This window comes from Gadus chalcogrammus, chromosome 16 (genome assembly GCF_026213295.1).
Source record: "Gadus chalcogrammus isolate NIFS_2021 chromosome 16, NIFS_Gcha_1.0, whole genome shotgun sequence".
Classification (NCBI taxonomy): Eukaryota; Metazoa; Chordata; class Actinopteri; order Gadiformes; family Gadidae; genus Gadus; species Gadus chalcogrammus.
The window spans coordinates 11,097,425-11,103,583 of NC_079427.1; positions in this window are offsets into that span (position 1 = coordinate 11,097,425).

Here is a 6,159-nt window from a genome sequence, read left to right on the forward strand (position 1 = left end):
CCTATGCTGCGTTCACACCAAAAAAAGAAGGGTCCGCGCGCATCCGTACAAAGTCAATGCAAAGACGCGTACAGAGGCGATTTTTTTTCTCGCGCAAGCAAACACGCGACAATGCGAAAATATTCGCTTTTGGTTTGAACGCACTAAATCAAGACCCAGCCCCCTGCTGTAGAGAGCGCCACTTCTTGCACCATTAACGCCTGGCCCATAAACGACCCCGACGTCCAACTTCTTGAATCTTACGGGGCCTAAAGGCTATAAGCAAGCGACTCCTCGTTATTTTTAATGCCTTTATTTACATATTATTATTTTCCATCTCCATTCCACCATGCGCCTACACAGACGTTTCTGGTTGTCCAACTCCCTCCCATCTTCCATCACTTAAATCAGTCGTGTGTTGGCGACGCTGAGCACCACGTCGTGAATCCTAGCCGCCCTCAGATGTTACAGAGGCAGAGAGCTTATGTCATATAAAGTTCACACCATGAGGGGAATTCCATTCCCGTTGGGAAGACTTTTATCTCTGTTCAGTGCGTGGTTTTCCCCGCGTGACACAGTGTGTGTGTGTGTGTGTGTGTGTGTGTGTGTGTGTGTGTGTGTGTGTGTGTGTGTGTGTGTGTGTGTGTGTGTGTGTGTGTGTGTGTGTGTGTGCGAGTGCCTGCCACAGTGTGTGTTCGTGTGTGTGTGTGTGTGTGCCACAGTGTATGTCTGTGTGTGTGAGTGTGGTGAGTGCCTCTGTGTGTACATTAGTGTGTTTTATATGTGTGTTGGGACTGGATTTTGTGCCAAAGAGTAAAAAAGTGTGAGTGTTCAGACTGAACGATGACCATGCCTTGACCCCAAATAGAGCAGTCGCGATGAGATAAGAGTGGCTGGACAACTGCACATGGATGTAAGTGTTTATATCATAACACTTACAAACAACACGGCGCATGCAATGCACTTGGTCTCGGATGGAAACACAAATGCATCTGAAAGCCCCGGCCGGTTGAGACAATGCATTTATGGAGAGAGGGAGAGAGGATTTTCAGGTCTGGGAAGGGAGATACCACGGTGAATAATGAATTACAATACATCACATCATATCGGTGACAACGCAACAGTCTCCAGTGTCTTTCATTTGATGAAAGAAGGACTGTTCCTCTTTTGACAACAGTTCCTGCTGGCAGGACGGATGCAAAGAGCGTTTCATGCGTTTGGGGGAAGAAAGAGTACGCATGGCTTTCATGCAGCAAACTGACAGATATGTGAACTGTTTGTTTTATCGTTCTCTCTATTGGGCCTGCTGCATACTTATGTATCCTTGCTTTAATGTAGGAAGGCATGGATATCTTAAAACGATAATGCTGAAAGACGACTTATTGTACAACACTGTTTCCGTTCTCGTTAAGTTATTAATGCGTAGAATCACACCGAATCGTTAGCCTAACGACACGAAACATGAATACAAGAGTATAAAAGCGTCTGCTAAATGCACTAAAAATGTAACTGTGTTGCCAAAGTTAACCCTCTGGTAGCTAATATATAACACACTATCACTACATCACCCCACATGTAAAAGCTGAGCCTGCCACATTGGATGCAGGGCCATGTTTGTACCTTCAAGTGATGTAGCAAACTCAAAAACGATGCAATGGTGTGAATCCCCCCCCCCCCCCCCCCCCCCCCCCCCCGCAACTTCCACCCACGCAGAACCCAAACAGAACCACTGGGCCGTCCCAACGCCCCTCCCGCGGTCTGGGGGATGATTTATGAGTGGTCAACAGAATGGGTTTTAGAGCGGAGCGGCCAGCACTAAATGACCCTGACATTTTTAGCGTGCGGGGAGGAAGGCAAGGAGCCCCCTAATGGGCCCGTCCTGCCCCGGCTGGTAGGCCCTGGCGCGCTGACGATCAATGATTGCTTCATTAGTTAATCAGTTTGGCTGTTGGAGCGCCTTGTTAGTCGATGCTAAGTTACCCCGTTAGCCTGTGTCTCTGGGGGCGGGGGACAGAATCGATCAGAGGACTTTGGGGTTTAATTTCTTCGACATACTTTGGATGACCGGAACGGATCCAGGGAAACGGGAGGGAATCATTTGTATGTCGACGAGTGTAAAGTAATTGCATTGATTCCAAATGCCATTTGTATTATGTCTTTGAACCACAAGCTATTAGAAAACATGAAAACTGATGAACCTAGGCTCATGAATCATTTATCCCAATAGGTGGCCTTTCTGTTTTTAAATGATCTGGAACGCTCCCCGGCAGGTCAGCTGCATAGTGAAATCTGATCTGATACCTGTATCTAATCTCAGACAAACTAAAATGTGCTTTTAAAAGACCAGAACATCCATGATAAGCATGTGTATCTTTGGTAGCTATTCAAGGTGCCTCACTGTTATTCTAACCTACTTCAGTACACGTTCTCCTCTAAACTAATGCCCACTTCACAACTTAATGTACTAATACTAATTTGGGTAATCATTTGGTGTTTAACAATGTTGCTTGATGCAGTGATGCCAAACCTATTACCTTGACCATTCTTCCGTTCTGAATGTATGCTTGAGCTAACGTTATACGTAAATGCTTAAAATACTTAACCTTTTATAATATGCTGTAAAGATGTCAGAGGATATGTCACGACGTTACAACATGACAGCTCACATTACATGCCTTAGTCAAACCTGTATTGTGGGGCTATGACATGTTAATTAATGAGGCCCGTTAACAAGGTCATATTTCTCTCATGAATAAATGAAAAAATGCTCTGTTTTGTTGCTCTTTGAGAGGCCTTATGGGAAACGGAAACTGAGAATATTAGGACGTTAGGGTGTTAGGATAGACTGCTTCATTGTTAAAACACATGTTGCAGTGTCCGACGCAGAAAGGGACAATGTTGGGCTGAATGTTATAATATTGGACAGAATTGTATGTGTTATGTGTTACAATGTGTTACAATATAAGCCGTACATTTTGGTCAAGCCATGCCCCCATCCGTAAGGCTGGATGTTAGACTGGTTGTGAGTTTGTAACTGTGTACGTTGTGTTTTTTCCCCTGTGGTTACCTAGATGCTGCATATGCATCAACGGATTTCCATTGCAGGGAGAGAAGGCAGAGAAATTATTCATGAAGACATAGGCCAATGTGCTACAATGCAGACAGCTGTTGGCTGTCTGCATGTTTTTATGATTCTCTCAAGCCTGAAATTATCTGTTGATTTGTCAGCTAATCGGCCAGTGCCTGTGGTATCAACACTACTGGATGCCTTCTGCGGTGTGCTTGGAAATCCACCTTGGAAATCAACTGAACAGCAGATTTGGTTTCTTCAGTCAGCACTTTTATTTAAAAAATGATATTATTTCAATTGATTTTGTTATCCAACGTATTCCAGTTGCGTCGTCTGAATTCAAAGGCTATGTTCGATAGTTTTTTCTCTATGTGCCAGTGGTTGAATACTCCGTTTGTCAACGGTTCGCTCTGGTGAAGCACGGTCAGATTATATTACCCTCTTGATCTTGATAGAGAGAGGGAGAGAGAGAGAGAGAGAGAGAGAGAGAGAGAGAGAGAGAGAGAGAGAGAGAGAGAGAGAGAGAGAGAGAGAGAGAGAGAGAGAGAGCGAAAGAGAGAGAGAGAGAGAGAGAGAGAGAGAGAGAGAGAGAGAGAGAGAGAGAGAGAGAGATAACCATCAGGAGCATAAACAATGTCTCCATGTATTTGAGGGTTAAAAGGTCATGTTTAGAAGATCAGACCAATCATGACCTGACGTTCGGGACCTCTGCGTAAAATATGTGAAGATGATAATCTGATGATGATAAAATGACTAAATCAACATGTTATTTAGGAAAAACAATAAGACCAACCCCATGGTGACCATTTGCCTGAAACGAATAACAGGGACGTTTGTAGTTTGGCTGTCTACATTCAAACCAAATATCTGATGATAATATTTCTGAAATTAAACAAAAGGGGACCTATTTACATTCAGCCTATTATCATGGTGAATCCAGCACTGTGGTTAAAGATTAGGGCCAAAGCTTTACTACGGTGGGTTTTAAGCTCTGTAGGCTCCGCAAAGAGCAAACAGGTCTAGATTGTATTTGTAGCCTATTGTTTGCCTGGCCCAGCCCTAACATTGCCCTTACTCGTATTCATGTAGCATTTTGGTTTCTGTGATGCGTATGCTGAAGTGAAAGCTGAGATGGAATCTAGTGGAGGAACAGGTTTCCAGATACGCAGGATAAATCCAACCACAGCATCAATAACAACAACAACAGCAACACCAACCACAACAACTTGACCGCACAATGGCAGGGTAAACAATTCAAACAATTATATCCTGACATCATATACCTCAATATATATCATACTTTAACATTATATTTTTTTGAGCTCATGAATGCTACGATGAACACACTTGTCAGACAGCTGGCAAGTGCGGTTTGTCACTTTTGCATGATCCAACTGAATCCCAAAGGCTCAAATGACAGTCTGTGCTTTGTCCCGTCCCTCTAATTATGCATTTTAATTGTGCATGACGTCATATTGCGATAAGGAGGAATTGCTTTGAATGTAATTTCACACAGTCTTCAAGGGAACATACGCCCACGCTGCAAGTTTAAACAAGCCAAAGAAACATTTGTAAGAGTGACAAAGTTACAATGGCATTTTAACGGCAACACAAACAACAGAAGTTCAAACCAGTAGTTAAGATTCTGTGTCCTCAGCGTTTCACATCCGGCTCCTAAGTGATGTCCTTGCTTGTTCCCCCATTAGGAACATTTAAGATTGTATGACGGTTAACCGAAACAGTTCTTGAGGCTAAAATATCCTTTCACCACCACAAAACTTAACACTCCAGTCAGGTTGTGTTTGGGGTTTTGTTGAGATTGAATCAATAAAACACAGTGATAATCTTTCCTCTCATCAACTACAGGCTGCGACTCTGAGTCACAAAATATATTCAAATTGTATTCTCTCTACTGGGTACGATGGTGTGGTTTTTTTGGCCCACGTATGCTTGTCGTTTATTTTCTTACAATTACAGTTGAAGAGTTTCCAAACACGAGAGCTTTGATGAATGCTGTTGTTCTTGAGAAGCATATTCCAAGTGTTTCTAAGCAGCATATTCCTAGTGGCCTATAAATAGTTTGTGGTTTCCTGTATTTTGAATTTCTCGAAACAGATGCGGTGTCTGAATGCCAATGAGATCCGATTTTTTCGACAGCAGAGCCAGATGCTGGGCCCTTTAGCCTGCTTTTCACTTACTAATGCGACCTGTGAGGTGGAAATAATATCGTATTATGGAAAAACGGGATAACTTGATCCAAGTGGGCCGTGATCAAACAGAAATTGCCACGTGTGCAAAACAAATCTTTTGCAATGTATTTTTTCTGGCCGCCAGCTGACTTCAGAATGCTTCCTTCGCCCAATTGCTGTGCGTAACCGTGGCCATAAACACAGATAACCAGGATTATTCAAGATAAAAAGGAAATGGCTCTATTATTGTAAGAATGTTTCGTTGATATCTGCAGTTATGGAATGCATGATCATTAGGGGGTTCCACCAAACCTTGATAAGGGCTCCACCATTCTTGCCTCTCATTGACCCACCTGCACCCATTTGTCCCGTGTTCGTTAGACCATGGTTTTCCATAACCACTTGTTTTACCTCCAAACACAGACAAACCCGCTGCACCGATGCTGCGGACAGAGACCGGGGCATGTTTGATGGGAGATAACAGTGGAGATAAGGACCTTGCCCTCTGTCAACAGTTCATCACACAGATCTGATCTGACCCAATTACACCCGGAGCCAGCCGACCCAACAGGGCAGATTGGGCGAGGCTGTATGGGATGTGTTGCACTAAACCCTTCCCGGGGTCTATAGGTCCGGGGGGGGGGGGGGGGGGGGGTTTGTTTACAGGTACAACCAGCAGCCAGGGAGTTTCTATGTAAAGGGGGACTGGGGAGGGCAAGGCTCCAGCCAGGCTGCCATTGTGTGTACAACGGCCCCTGGGCTTCTGAATAACAACACGGTGACCACAGCTTCCAGGGCCCACCAGCGGGCGGCAGAGAAAGGAAAGGGAGCAACGCCCCCTTTTACACCACACCTCCAAACAAGTTTGCATTAACATAGCAGTAAATGCTGTTTTCAGGCAAATGTCCCCTGGTAGCCCCA